Source organism: Bubalus kerabau, chromosome 10 (genome assembly GCF_029407905.1).
Source record: "Bubalus kerabau isolate K-KA32 ecotype Philippines breed swamp buffalo chromosome 10, PCC_UOA_SB_1v2, whole genome shotgun sequence".
Lineage (NCBI taxonomy): Eukaryota > Metazoa > Chordata > Mammalia > Artiodactyla > Bovidae > Bubalus > Bubalus kerabau.
Genome location: NC_073633.1, coordinates 50820958 through 50836962, shown reverse-complemented (window position 1 = coordinate 50836962; position 16005 = coordinate 50820958).

The following is a 16005-nucleotide window of genomic DNA, read 5'->3' as shown; positions in this document are numbered from 1 at the left end:
GAATAATGAAAAAACTTTCAAGGGTTGCAACTGGTGGCTTCCAGGGAATGATGCTTGAGAGAGGGGCAGGATGTAGCAAGGGGTGCTGATTTCCAGTTGTAAGACTTACAAAGTGTTTGTTCTTTAAAATAATGTACATTTGCTACTTTGGTAAAAAAAAAAAAAATCTAAAAAGAAAATAGGTGGGATCAGATAGGAAAAAAGCAGATAAAGTCACAGTTCAGCATATCAGAGTTCTTAGTTTTCTCGGGCACTAAGAATAACTGAGTACTTCCTGCACAGATGCCTGCATATATTATAATCCCCACTTTACAGATCAGACAGTGAGATTCACATGGTTGACTTGCAACAGAGAAGGGATTTGAACCCAGGTCGTCTGACTCCAGAGCCCCAAGTATGCCACACCCTAAAACTCCAAGCTCTGCATTAACTTTAGGAAGAGCAAAAGTGGTAGACGTTGGGGAAGGAGTAGCCAGGATAATTCAAGCAGTGTCCCAGCAGACACAGCAAGACCGGTAGGCTCCTCCCCTATTGTTCCACCTAACAGTTCAGCTTTGGATTTGGGATAATGCATGAGAATGTCTCTGTGAGGAACAACCTGCCTAGGGAAACATCCTAGTGAGGGCACTAGGGCCCTCATGAGAAGCAGAGCAGAGGCAACTCTGGTCCTCTCTGAGGGACAGAGGGCAGGAAAAGAAAGAACGTCATCTGGAGGTGAAACACACAATCAGACACTGTGCTCAGAGTAAAACTCTACTTTTTGGCAGTCTGTCCCCAACCTGCATGCTTCACACCCAGGCCCCAACAGGAAAGCTAGACTAACAACACACAAAACCCACTTACACAGTTTACAAACGAAAATAAAGAAGTCTCCCAAAGCAGAACAAAAAGATGGGAAATATGGAGAAATATTCAGAAAATAGACCTAAGAAGTCAACATTGGTCTAAAATTAGTATTAGAAGAGAAGAGATAAAATTAAAAGGGAGAAATAGTTTTAAAAAAGAAGAATAAGAAAATTATCTTTGGCTAAATAAATAAATGGGCTTTCCTCGGGGCTCACTGATAGAAGAATCCACCTGCCAGTGTAGGAGATGCAGGTTCAATCCCTTGGGTCAAGAAGATCTCCTGAAGAAGGAAGTGGCAACCCGCTCCAGTATTCTTGCCTGGAAATCCCATGGACAGAGGAGCCTCACGGACTACAGTCCATGGGGTCACAAAAGAGTCTGACATGACTGAGCGACTAAACAACAACAAAACCCAGGCTTAGGGAGAAGGCAGTCTGTTTGATCTAGGAGGAATCTGCAGTAGTTTTACAATCTCGCTATCTTTATTCAATCTGTTGAAAGGTTTCTTAGTTTGTTAACCAGTGTACTATATGAACCATGGGGCAAATTATCTCCTAATTTAAGACTTTATTGCTCAGAATACTGCATAATCACACATTCAACAAGCATTTATTGACCATTGTGTCATGTGCCAGGCACTGTGCTAGAGATTAAGAATCTAGAGTTTTAAAAAGATCTTCCATCTTCTTTTGTTGATCTTTTAAGTCTTCTGGGAGAGACTGTGACAAGAAAACCCAACCGTGATAATTATCATATATCCGAAGGAATACGTAAAGGAAATCTAACTCCTAACTCCTAGCATCAGACTTGGCTTAGCGACTGAACAACAAAAAGTAAATAAAAATCTTCAGACTAAAAGAATATCTATACCAAGGCACATCAAAATGAAATTTCAAAACCCTAATAATAAAGAAAAACATCCTAAAAGAATCCAGAGGATGAAAAACACCTTGTCTCAAGAAGAACATCAAACTTCTCAAGAAGATCAAACATCAACTGTCTCAAGAAGAACAACAAACAAACAAGCAAACCGAACAACAGCAAACTTCCCACTTATCAAACCAAACTGTCCACTAAGTATGAGAGTAAAATGAAGCTATTCTTGCAAAACAGCTTAGAAATTTTAATACATATATCCAATGTGAAAAAATTACTCTAGAAAGTGTAGAAATGTTTAAAGTATCCAGAAAAAGCATGATATGGGATACAAGGAATAGCCTGGGCTGTGTATGATCCAGAAAAATGGAATACAGCTGGAAAGAAAATAATTCTTAATTCTTTAGGAGCTAACAAAGAATTCTCAATCAAGTAGCCAAATTTCAATGATATAGGATTATATTTCCTTCTTTATGCACCCAATCCTGTTTCTTCAGAATGTCTTAGATTCACCAGACCCCTTAAAGGTATTGGTTCAGAACTCTGACGATGGGGCTGAGGAATGGGAATCTTTAACAAGCCCCTCTAAAAGACTCATATCTACACAAAAATGTGAGATCGAATGCATAATTGTTTCCAACAGGAATTATATATAGTCATAAAATACAACTTAATTATTGGTTTTAAATTTTCAGAAGCAACCTATAAGCAAAAAAGGAAATAGTTTATTACTTACAAAACAGAAAGAGACTCACAGACTTGGAGAACGAATTTATGGTTGCTGGGGAAGAGAGATGGGGGGAAGGGATACTTGGGGAGTCTGGGATGGACATGGACACATTGCTATGTTTAAAATGGATAGCCGAGAAGGACCTACCATGGAGCATGAGGAAACCTGCTCAATGTTATGTGGCAGGCTAGATGGGAGAAGAGTTTGGGGGAGAATGGATACATGTATATGTACGGCTGAGTTCCTTCGCTGTTCACCTGAAACTGTCACAACTCTGTTAATCTACTATCCCCCAATAGAAAATAAAAAGTTTAAGAAAATTAATGCTTTAAAAAAAGAATGAATTAGTTTAACTATAAGTGCAGATCAAAATGTAATGGCATACATCTTGACAACACAAAATGTAAATACCTATCAAATTTGGGAAGTGGCAAGGGGAGTTAAGGTAGAAGGAAGGGAATTTGCTCTAGTTTATACGATGTTTATAATGGAAGACTCCTAAGGAAAATAGCTGATACTGGGTTCAGGGCAGGGAGAAGACAAGATGAACCTAGAACATCTTGTGCTGGAAAGTAAGAAAATGCTCCAAAATGGATGGAGAAAAAGGGAACCAGATGGAAGGGTCTCTTACTGGCCAGATTTGGAATAATTTGGGTATTGAAATAAATAATGATGGGAATAGATGATAGCATATTGAATATCATAGCATGAATATGTTATGCATGTGTTCTAATCTGATAGCTTTTTAAAAAGCAACTTTATTGATGTGTAATTTCATTCCATAAACCTATTTTTTTTTATTTTATTTATGTATTTGGCTGTGCCAGGTCTTAGTTGTGGCCTGCAGATTCTTTAATTGCAGCATACATGATCTAGTTCCCTACCAGGGGTTGAACCTGTGTCCCTGCATTGGGAGCATGGAGTCTTAGCCACTGGACCAACAAGTGAAAGTGAAAGTCGCCCAGTCGTGTCCAACTCTTTGCAACCTCATGGACTATACAGTCCATGGAATTCTCCAGGCCAGAATACTGGAGTGGGTAACTTTTCCCTTCTCCAGGGGATCTTCCCAACCCAGGGATCGAACCCAGGTCTCCCCCTATGCAGGCAGATTCTTTACCAGATGAGCCACAAGGGAAACCCAAGAATAATGGAGTGGATAGCCTATCCCTTCTCCAATGGATCTTCCCAACCCAGGAATAGAATAGAACTGGGGTCTCCTGCATTGCAGGCTGATTCTTTACCAACTGATCTACCAGGGAATTCCACTGGACCAACAGGGAAGTCCCTAATCTGATATTTAAAAATAAAAATTAAAGCAAGAAGAGGGAAAGAAAGGAAAGCTATTTCTCATAGAAAAATGCCAGCTCCCAAGTGTAGAAGAAATAATGGAATTAGAAAAGCCAGTGCTTTACCACCACAGGTAATGAGTGATTCAAGCAGAATTCATCATTGATATTACAACCATTGAGTGAAAGACTGTTAGAAAACAGGAAGCTCACAGGGTTTCTAAGTATCACCCCACAGATTACTATTCATTAATGACAGAGAGGAAAAGATACTTTGACTATGCAGGAATCTGGCAGATAGCACCTTAATAAAATGCCCACATTTAGCATCAATAATAACAGGACTAGGAGTTCCCTGGTGGTCCAATGGTTAAGACTCTTTGCCTCCAACTCAGGCGTCATGGGTTCAATCCCTGGTCAGGGGACTAGGATTCCAGGGGACACAGCTAAAAATAATAATAATAATAATGGGACAAACTGACCTCATGTGCCCACTGATCTGCGGCACTGAGAAAGATCTGTGTAGGATCTATGTAGTACTATGTAGCATCTATGTAGTACTCCTTCCAAAAATATAGAAGCTGAAACTAATCATGAGGAAAGTATCAGACAAATCCAGATGGAGAAACATTCTGCAACACAGCACACCTCTTTGAAAAACCAGTGTCATGAAAGAAAAACCAGACTATTCTACATTAAAGAAGCTGAATACACAGCAACTCAGATCAATATGTGACGAGTGATTGGATCCTGGATTTTTAAAAAGTTAGCGGGACATTATTGGACAGTTGCAGAAATTTGAATATGGACATTTTATTACATAATCATCTCCTCCTGGAAAGACTGAAGACAGGAGGAGCAGGGGGCAAGAGAGGATGAGATGGTTGGATGGTATCACTGATTCAATGGACATGAATCTGAGCAAGCTCTGGAAGATAGCGAAGGACATTGAAGCCTGGCATGCTGTAGTCCACGGGGTTGCAAAGAGTTGGACACAAATGAGTGACTGAACAACAACAAATCAGTGCTGTGTTTTCTGAGTGAGAGGACTGTATTGTGGTCATGGAGGAGAATGTCCTTCCTCTTCAGTCATGCATGTTGTAGTATTTTGGGGAGAAATGGCATCATGCCTATAACTGTTCCTCAAATGGTTCAGCAAAAGGAATATGTATATATGTAGAGTGAGAAAAAGCTGTTAACAGTTGAAAAATCTGGCTGAATTCTTGCAACTTCTCTGTAAGTCTGAAATTTTTTGAAATTTAAAGGACTTCCCTGGTGGTCCAGTGGATAAAAATCCGCCTGCCAAGCAGGGGACACAGGTTCTATCCCTGGTCCTGGAAGATCCCATATGCCCCGGAGCAACTCAGCCCTGTGTACCACAACTACTGAGCCTGTACTCCAGAGCCGGTGCTCCACAACAAGAGAAGCACCTTGAGAAGCTTCTGGACCACAACAAAGAGTAGCTCCTACCCGCCACGGCTCAGATAGTAAAACGTCTGCCTGCAATGCAGGAGACCCGGGGTTCGATTCCTGGGTCGGGAAGATCCCCTGGAGAAGGAAATGGCAATCCACTCCAGCACTCTTGCCTGGAATATCCCATGGACAGAGAAGCCTGATAGGCTACAGTCCATCGGGTCACAAAGAGTCGGACACGACTGAGCAACTTCACTTTCTTTCTTTCTTTCTACCCGCCGCAACTAGAGAAAGCCCAAGTGCAGCAGCAAAACCCACCATAACCAAAAATAAATACATTTTTTAAAAAGTAAAACATAATATTTATTATGATAATTAGCAGAAAAACTAAAACTAAAAATTGTTCAAAGTGGTTTTCATTGAGGAGTAACACTGGAATGGGTAGAAAAGGAGACCTCTAGTTTCCATTTTGTATTTTATATTTTTGAACTTTTTTTTTTGTTTTGCTATGTTTCTATATTGCTTCTATGATCAAAGAAATGATCATAGGAAATGCCAAAGACCGAGGCCCTTGGTAAAGCTAAATCCCTTCATTATGACCAAGGTGAGCCTGAAATAACAAGAAAACATTGTCCCCTGAGCTGAGGGAGAGAAAGGAAACATCTAAGAGGAAAGGAAATAGAAAACACATTCTTGACATCCAAGAATGTGAACAGTGTGCCGCAGCACAAGTCTTAGGAGTTTGGATAGAATCAAAGGAAATTTCCCAAGGGGAAAAGTACATTTTATTTATCTCCCACCTTTAAATATATGTATTTTGTAAATGGTGTTAGGGACTTCCCTGGTAGTCCAGTAGCTAAATCTCTGTGTTCCTAATGTAGGTGGCCTGGGTTCTATCCCTGGTCAGGGATCCCACATGCTGCAACAAGGACTCAGTGCAGTCAAATAAATAAAACAAAAATAAGTATTTTTTTAAAATAAGTAAATAAAATGATTTTACAAAGGACATGTATACCATAAGTTTTTTTGTGTGTATATGTTTTCAGTAGCACTTGTCAGGGGTTGTCATATTATTAAAAAGAAACATCTTCATTCCAAATAAACTTTTTTTGAAGGCAGAGATAACTACTCTTAAATTTTAATGCACTTCCTTCCATCTGTTTTTATAAGACAGATACTCTTTTGTACCTGGGGCCAGGATAGCACTCTTTTGCTTTTAATTGGGATCACTTGGCATTTATTGTTTTGACTTTGCTTTTCTTAATTTATCTTGAGAATTCTAACATGTACTTTAAGAGCCTTGAAAACACTGAGATTCCATTAAATGAATGTAATATAAATTATTTTATACGTTACATATTGTTAAACATTAAGTTGTAATTTGTCATTATAAAAAATAACCCTGTAATCATATGATTCATAAATAAGATTTGAAAATAATGGTCATGGATAAAATTCAACAACTAATATTAAGACAATAATGAGCCATCTGGATAAAAACTGAGTTGACAAAAAAAAACTGAGTTGGCTTTATTCCTCATTATAAACCAGTGAAAATTCCAAATGGCTCAAAGATGTAAATGTTAAAATATTAAAGAGAGCCATATAAAAAATAATAATAATAAAAAAATAAAGAAAACCATAGGAAAAATGTTTTCTAGCCTTGGAGAGAATACTTTCCTAATTATGACCAAAAATTCAGGATGCAAAAAATTAACGGTTGATAAATGAAAGTATGCAAAAATATGAAAAACTCTTCATGGGACTAAAAAGAGAGAAAAGTCAAAAATAAGTGGCAAACTGAAACAAACAAAAAGCTTGTAACACATCACAAAGGGTTACTTTCTCTCTAATATGTAGAGACTTCCTACAAGTCATTAAGGAAGAGACTAATCAGAAAAATGGACAAATGATATGAACAAAAATAGTTCACAGAAAAGGAAACACAAATGTCTCTATGCCTATAAAAAGGATGCTCAAACTCACTCATAATGAGAGAAATACTAACTAAAACTCCACTGAGATAAAAGTGTTCACATATTAGTTTAACAAAAATCTAAAAGTTTGATGATGCCTTAGGCACACTAATACATTGGTGGTAGGAATGTAAATCGCCACAGTCTCTGTTGAGGGCAATTGGTCAGTATCCATTTAATTATAAACACTTAGATCCTTTACGCAGCAATCTTATTTTCAGAGATTTATCCTAGAGATCCACTTGTACATGTATGATAAAAGGTATGTTTAAGGTTGTTCATTATAGCAGTGTTTGTAAGAGTGAAATAATGGAAAAACCTAAATGTCCATCAATAGGAGGCTTATTAAATAAAATATGATATATACATGAAACACTATAACACTGTAAAAAACATGAGGAAGCTCTTTGTAGATTGCTATGGAAATATATCAAAATATATTAAGTAAAAAATAACAATACAGTAAGTCATAAAACAATGGAATCTGGCATGATATATGCTAACATTTGTACAAAGGGATATATATGGGATTTTACAGGCATAAAAAATCTCTGGAACAAAAAGAAAGAAATTATTACCCATGAAACCTATTGGAAAGGGTGAGAACTTGGTAGATTGTTGGGAAGGTGTCTTTTCACTGATCTTTCTATGCTTTTTGATGTTTGACCCACTTTAAGGTATTACTCATTCAAAAACAAAATAAATAATCGTTAAATGTGTCCATGCAACAAAAAAACTGGGAAACACTTGTATGTATGACAGAAACTGCTCACATCCATATTATATAAAGAGATTTTTTAAATGAACATCTTAGAAAACTAAAGGGTATAAACAGATGATTTTTTTTTAATGTCAATAGAAATATTTTTTAACATTTAATCTTAGCAAACAAATGCAAATAAAACATCACATTTTAAAATCCTCCATGTTGGACAAAGATTTTTACAGCAAAATTAATGCAACATTGTTAATCAACTATCAATATATTCCAATAAGAAATAAGCAGCAAGGTAAAATATAAAAATAAAATAATAATACCCAATACAGTATTAATTAGTGCAGGGCAGGGACACAAACCCCCATTGTTGATGGGTGTCAGTTGGTACAAGAAAGGCAATTCAGCAGCTAATGTGTGTCAAAAGCCTCAAAACTACTTATAACCTTTGGCAAAGTAATTCCAAATCCGAGAAAGACTTCTGTGATAATCACCCTTGTCAGAACAAAGGCGCAGACCGCCATTCCCGCAGTATGGTGCAGCCCAGTCAGAGAACGAGTGTGCTGTAGGGGGTCCCTAGGCAGATCCCTGGTTTGAAGGCAGAGAACACCCAGGGCAGCTGATTAAGACTCTTCAAATCCTGTTGAATCAGCAGCTGGAAACCTGGAAGCCTGTGCTCTGCTGCCATCTAGTGGTTCTCAGGTAATAGCACCCAGCCAGGGAGGAAAACTGTCGTCTCAATCAAGTAACTTAGAACGAAGGGGCCCTGTCCTTCGGCTCTTTGTTTTTAGCGGCTTGTGGAATCTTAGTTCCCCAACCAGGGATTGAATTCGGGCCACGGCAGTGAAAGCGCCAAGTTTTAAACACTGGACTGCCAGGAATTTCCCCTCTTATCTATTTTTATTTAACAAACACTAATAAAGCATTTGGGTTCCTTGGTGGCTCAGTGGTAAAGAATCCGCCTGCCAGTGGAGGAGACGCAAGGGATGCAAGTTCAATCCCTGGGTCAGGAATATCCCCTGGAGAAGGAAATGGCAACCCTCTCCAGTATTCTTGCCAAGGAAATCCTATAGACAGAGGTGGGCTACAGTACATGGGGGCAAAAAGAGTCGGACACGACTTAGCGACTAGAACAAACTACAAACAATAAAGCATTTACTATGTTCTAGGCATTGTGCTCAGCACTTAACAAGCATTCCCTCGTAATTCTCCTAACAGTCCTATGAAATAGGTACTTTTATCATCCTCATTTCATAGATGAGGTAACTAAAGAAGAGAGAGATTAGGTTACTTGGCCAAGGACACACAGTGGCTAAGTTCAGGATTAGAACACCTTGTTGGTAGCAGGGTCTGTGCTCTGAACCGCCTCCATTGTAAGGATCAAAGGTCTGCGTGATACTAATAACCCTCAGAGAGACCTTCACCCTTCCCTTAGCTCATCTCTCCCAAACAAGATCACACAAGGACTGAGCTCACCTCTGTAGGCCACCTAACCTGAATCAAAGACAACCACTGGCCCAGTCAAGATCAAGTGGGTTTTAAAAAATTTTATTAACAAAATATTCCATATATTTAGATGTAAAAAATAAAATAACAGGGCTTCCCTAGTGCCTCAGCAGTGAAGAATCTGCCTGCCAACCCAGGAGACACCAGTTCGATCCCTGATCCAGGAAGATTCCACATGCCTCAGAGCAAGTAAGCCCCATGCACCACAACTATTGAGCCTGTGCCCTAGAGCACGTGCTCTAGAAGAGAAGGGAAGGCACTGCAACGAGAAGCCCATGCACCACAGCTAGAGAGTAGCCTCTGCTCTCTGCAACTAGAGAAAAGTACTCACAGCAAGGAAGACCCAGCAGAGCCAAAATAAACAAAAATTTAAGAAAAAACAGTAACATAACACACTCAGCACCCACCTGCACCTTAAAATACGGTGTCTGCTTTAAGAAAAAAAAAAAAAATATGGTGTTTCTAGCAGTTCTGTGCCAGTGATGAGGTTCACTCCTTACAGTTCACTGGCTTGTTTTCTGTCGTTGTATTTAACACAGGATGGTGACCAACTGGGTCATGAATGTAAGACCACGGTTACAGCAATCCTTCCCCTTCCTAACAGACAGCTCCCCCCCCCCACCACCCAATTACAGTTAAATTGTATCCTGCTGGAGACGTCTGCAGTTTGGGTCACATGGCAGTTGCTTCAGGTGGAGCTGAGAAAACTTCTGATTGTTACAGTCTAGGTAGAGAGTGACTCCCAGTCACGGCTGGCTGTGGCTCTGAGATCTTGAAGGAATGGGAAGCTCAAGGGCTCAGCTAGCATGAATTAGAGACCAGGGTTATTGACTACTTAGCAAATTCATGAAAGTCCTGGAGCCATTTGCAAAGTTTTCAGTGTGCGCCTTTTCCCTCTAGGGAAAGGGTCTATTCCATATGTTTTATAAGATTTTTAAAGACGTGTGAGCCCTTCCAAAAAGATTAAGAGTCATCCTTACAGATCAAGGGTTAACAAATGGCCCACAGGCCAAATCCAGTTCAATGCTTGCTTTTGCACAACACACAAGCTAGGGATTTTTTATTTTTAGGGTTTATTTTTGTAGGTCTTTTCCTTTTCTTGTGTTTCCTGCCTAAAGAAAAGTTCCTTTAGCACTTGTTGTAAAACTGGTTTAATACTACTACTACTACTACTAAGTCGCTTCAGTCGTGTCCAACTCTGTGCGACCCCATAGACAGCAGCTCACCAGGCTCCGCCATCCCTGGGATTCTCCAGGCAAGAACACTGGAGTAGGTTGCCATTTCCTTCTCCAATGCATGAAAGTGAAAAGTGAGAGTGAAGTGGCTCGGTCATGTCCGACTCTTTGCAACCCCATGGACTGCAGCGTACCAGGCTCCCCCATCCATGTGATTTTCCAGGCAAGGGTACTGGAGTGGGGTGCCATTGCCTTCTCCAAAAACTGGTTTAGTGGTGCTGAATTCTCTTAACTTTGTTGTCTGGAAAGCTTTTGATTTCTCCATCAAATCTGAACAAGAGTCTTGCTGTGTAGAGTTATTCTTGGTTGTAGGTTCTTCCCTTTCATTACTTGGAATATATCGTGCCATTCTTTTCTGGCTTGTAGAGTTTCTGTTGAGAAATCAGCTGATTTTTTAAAAATATTTTCAAATGGTTAAAAAAAGTCAAAAGAATATTTCATGAGATGAAAATTAAAAGAACTTCAAACGTGTCCACAGATAAAATTTATTGGAACAGAGCTACACTCATTCATTTACATAGTACTGGCTGCTTTTGTGCTAGAAAAGCAGAGTTGAATACTTGCACAGAGAGGCAACACCTAAAAATTTACTATCTGGCCCTTTTCTGAAAAAATTTGCTGACTTTGCCAGAGATGTGACTGGACAACTCATCTTGTGAATTTATGTACTGCTATTTTTCACTTGCGGGCGCAGGAGGGCCTAGAGAAGCTACTCCACATTCAAGGTCAGGAGGGGCGGCCATGAGGAGATACTCCTCATCCAAGGTAAGGAGCAGCGGCTGTGCTTTGCTGGAGCAGCTGTGAAGAGATACCCACGTCCAAGGTAAGAGAAACCCAAGTAAGAGGGTAGGTGTTGCAAGAGGGCAACAAAGGGCAGACACACTGAAACCATACTCACAGAAAACTAGTCAATCTAATCACACTAGGACCACAGCCTTGTCTGACTCAATGAAACTAAGCCATGCCCATGGGGCCACCCAAGACGGGCGGGTCATGGTGGAGAGGTCTGACAGAATGTGGTCCACTGGAGAAGGGAATGGCAAACCACTTCAGTATTCTTGCCTTGAGAACCCCATGAACAGTATGAAAAGGCAAAATGATAGGATACTGAAAGAGGAACTCCCAGGTCGGTAGGTGCTCAATATGCTACTAGAGATCAGTGGAGAAATAACTCCAGAAAGAATGAAGGGATGGAGCCAAAGCAAAAACAATACCCAGTTGTGGATGTGACTGGTGATAGAAGCAAGGTCCGATGCTGTAAAGAGCAATATTGCATAGGAACCTGGAATGTCAGGTCCATGAATCAAGGCAAATTGGAAATGGTCAAACAGGAGATGGCAAGAGTAAACATCGACATTCTAGGAATCGGCGAACTAAAATGGACTGGAATGGGTGAACTTAACTCAGATGATCATTATATCTATCTACTACTGTGGGCAGGAATCCCTTAGAAGAAATGGAGTAGCCATCATGGTCAACAAAAGAGGCCGAAATGCAGTACTTGGATGCAATCTCAAAAATGACAAAATGATCTCTGTTCGTTTCCAAGGCAAACCATTCAATATCACAGTAATCCAAGTCTATGCCCCAACCAGTAACACTGAAGAAGCTGAAGTTGAATGGTTCTATGAAGACCTACAAGACCTTTTAGAACTAACACCCAAAAAAGATGTCCTTTTCATTATAGGGGACTGGAATGCCAAAGTAGGAAGTCAAGAAACACCTGGAGTAACAGGCAAATATGGCCTTGGAGTACGGGATGAAGCAGGGCAAAGGCTAATAGAGTTTTGCCAAGAGAATGCACTGGTCATAGCAAAAACTCTCTTCCAACAACACAAGAGAAGACTGTACACATGGACATCACCAGATGGTCAACAGCAAAATCAGATTGATTATATTCTTTGCAGCCAAAGATGGAGAAGCTCTATACAGTCAGCAAAAACAAGACCAGGAGCTGACTGTGGCTCAGATAATGAACTCCTTATTGCCAAATTCAGACTTAAATTGAAGCAAGTAGGGAAAACCACTAGACCATTCAGGTATGACATAAATCAAATCCCTTATGATTATACAATGGAAGTGAGAAATAGATTTAAGGGACTAGATCTGATAGAGTGCCTGATGAACTATGGACGGAGGTTCGTGACATTGTACAGGAGACAGGGATCAAGACCAAGTCCATGGAAAAGAAATGCAAAAAGCAAAATGGCTGTCTGGGGAGGCCTTACAAATATCTGTGAAAAAAAGAGAAGCGAAAAGCAAAGGAGAAAAGGAAAGCTATAAGCATCTGAATGCAGAGTTCCAAAGAATAGCAGGAGAGATAAGAAAGCCTTCTTCAGCGATCAATGCAAAGAAATAGAGGAAAGCAACAGAATGGGGAAGACTAGAGATCTCTTCAAGAAAATTAGAGTTACCAAGGGAACATTTCATGCGAAGATGGGCTCAATAAAGGACAGAAATGCTATGGACCTAACTGAAGCAGAAGATATTAAGAAGAGGTGGCAAGAATACACAGAAGAACTATACAAAAAAGATATTCATGACCAAGATAATCACGACTGTGTGATCACTCACCTAGAGCCAGATATCCTGGAATGTGAAGTCAAGTGGGCCTTAGAAAGCATCACTACAAACAAAGCTAGTGGAGGTGATGGAATTCCAGTTGAGTTATTTCAAATCCTGAAAGATGATGCTGTAAAAGTGCTGCACTCAATATGCCCGCAAATTTGGAAAACTCAGCAGTGGCCACAGGACTGGAAAAGGTCAGTTTTCCTTCCAATCCCAAAGAAAGGCAATGCCAAAGAATGCTCAAACTACCGCACAATTGCACCCATCTCACACGCTAGTAAAGTAATGCTCAAAATTCTCCAAGTCAGGCTTCAGCAATACATGAATGTGAACTTCCAGATGCTCAAGCTGATTTTAGAAAAGGCAGAGGAGCCAGAGATCAAATTGCCAACATCCGCTGGATCATGGAAAAAGCAAAAGAGTTCCAGAAAAACATCTATTTCTGCTTTATTGACTATGCCAAAGCCTTTGACTGTGTGGATCACAATAAACTGTGGAAAATTCTGAAGGAGATGGGAATACCAGACCACCTGACCTGCCTCTTGAGAAACCTGTTCGCAGGTCAAGAAGCAACAGTTAGGACTGGACATGGAACAACAGACTGGTTCCAAATAGGAAAAGGAGTACGTCAAGTCTGTATATTGCCACCCTGCTTGTTTAACTTATATGCAGAGTACATCATGAGAAACGCTGGACTGGAAGAAGCACAAGCTGGAATCAAGATTGCCAGGAGAAATATCAATAACCTCAGACACGTGGATGACACCACCCTTATAGCAGAAAGTGAAGAGGAACTCAAAAGCCTCTTGATGAAAGTGAAAGAGGAGAGTGAAAAAGTTGGCTTAAAGCTCAACATTCAGAAAACCAAAATCATGACATCTGGTCCGATCACTTCATGGGAAATAGATGGGGAAACAGTGGAAACAGTGTCAGACTTTATTTTTCTGGGCTCCAAAATCACTGCAGATGGTGACTGCAGCCATGAAATTAAAAGACGCTTACTCCTTGGAAGGAAAGTTATGACCAACCTAGATAGCATATTCAAAAGCAGAGACATTACTTTGCCAACAAAGGTTTGTCTAGTCAAGGCTATGGTTTTCCCAGTGGTCATGTATGGATGTGAGAGTTGGATTGTGAAGAAAGCTGAGAGCTGAAGAATTGATGCTTTTGAACTGTGGTGTTGGAGAAGACTCTTGAGAGTCCCTTGGACTGCAAGGAGATCCAAGCAGTCCATTCTAAAGGAGATCAGTCCTGGGTATTCTTTGGAAGGACTGATGCTAAAACTGAAACTCCAATACTTTGGCCACCTCATGGGAAGAGTTAACTCCTTGGAAAAGACTCTGATGCTGGGAGGAATTGGGGGCAGGAGGAGAAGGGGACGACAGAGGATGAGATGGCTGGAAGGCATCACCAACTCAGTGGACATGAGTTTGAGTGAACTCCAGGAGTTGGTGATGGACAGGGAGGCCTGGCTGCAATTCCTGGGGTAGCAAAGAGTTGGACATGACTGAGCGACTGAACTGAACTGGACTGATTTTTCACTTGAATGTAGATGCTGTTATGGTGGATAAAGCACAAATTCACTTAGATATAATATTAATATAGTGGACAAGCCAGGCTTCAGCAATATGTGAACCGTGAAATTCCTGATGTTCAAGCTGGTTTTAGAAAAGGCAGAGGAACCAGAGATCAAATTGCCAACATCCGCTGGATCATGGAAAAAGCAAGAGAGTTCCAGAAAAACATCTATTTCTGCTTTATTGACTATGCCAAAGCCTTTGACTGTGTGGATCACAATAAACTGTGGAAAATTCTGAAGGAGATGGAATACCAGACCACCTGACCTGCCTCTTGAGAAACTTGTATGCAGGTCAGGAAGCAACAGTTAGGACTGGACATGGAACAACAGACTGGTTCCAAATAGGAAGAGGACTATGTGAAGGCTGTATATTGTCGCCCTGCTTTTTTAACATATATTTCTGAGTACATCATGAGAAACGCTGGGCTGGAAGAAGCACAAGCTGGAATCAAGATTGCCGGGAGAAATATCAATAACCTCAGATATGCAGATGACACCACCCTTATGGCAGAAAGTGAAGAAGAACTAAAGAGCCTTTTGATGAAAGTGAAAGAAGAGAATGAAAAAGTTGGCTTAAAGCTCAACATTCAGAAAACGAAGATCATGGCATCCAGTCCCATCACTTCATGGGAAATAGATGGGGAAACAGTGGAAACAGTGGCTGACTTTATTTTTTGGGGGGGCTTAAAAATCACTGCAAATGGTGATTGCAGCCATGAAATTAAAAGACGCTTACTCCTTAGAAGGAAAGTTATGACCAACCTAGATCAGATCAGATCAGATCAGTCGCTCAGTCGTGTCCGACTCTTTGCCACCCCATGAATCGCAGCACGCCAGGCCTCCCTGTCCATCACCAACTCCCGGAGTTCACTGAGACTCACGCCCATAGAGTCAGTGATGCCATTCAGCCATCTCATCCTCTGTCGTCCCCTTCTTCTCTTGCCCCCAATCCCTCCCAGCGTCAGAGTCTTTTCCAATGAGTCAACTCTTCGCAGGAGGTGGCCAAAGTACTGCAGTTTCAGCTTTAGCATCATTCCTTCCAAAGAAATCCCAGGGCTGATCTCCTTCAGAATGGACTGGTTGGATCTCCTTGCAGTCCAAGGGACTCTCAAGAGTCTTCTCCAACACCACAGTTCAAAACCATCAATTCTTCAGCGCTCAGCCTTCTTCACAGTCCAACTCTCACATCCATACATGACCACAGGAAAAACCATAGCCTGGACTAGACAAACCTTTGTTGGCAAAGTAATGTCTCTGCTTTTGAATATGCTATCT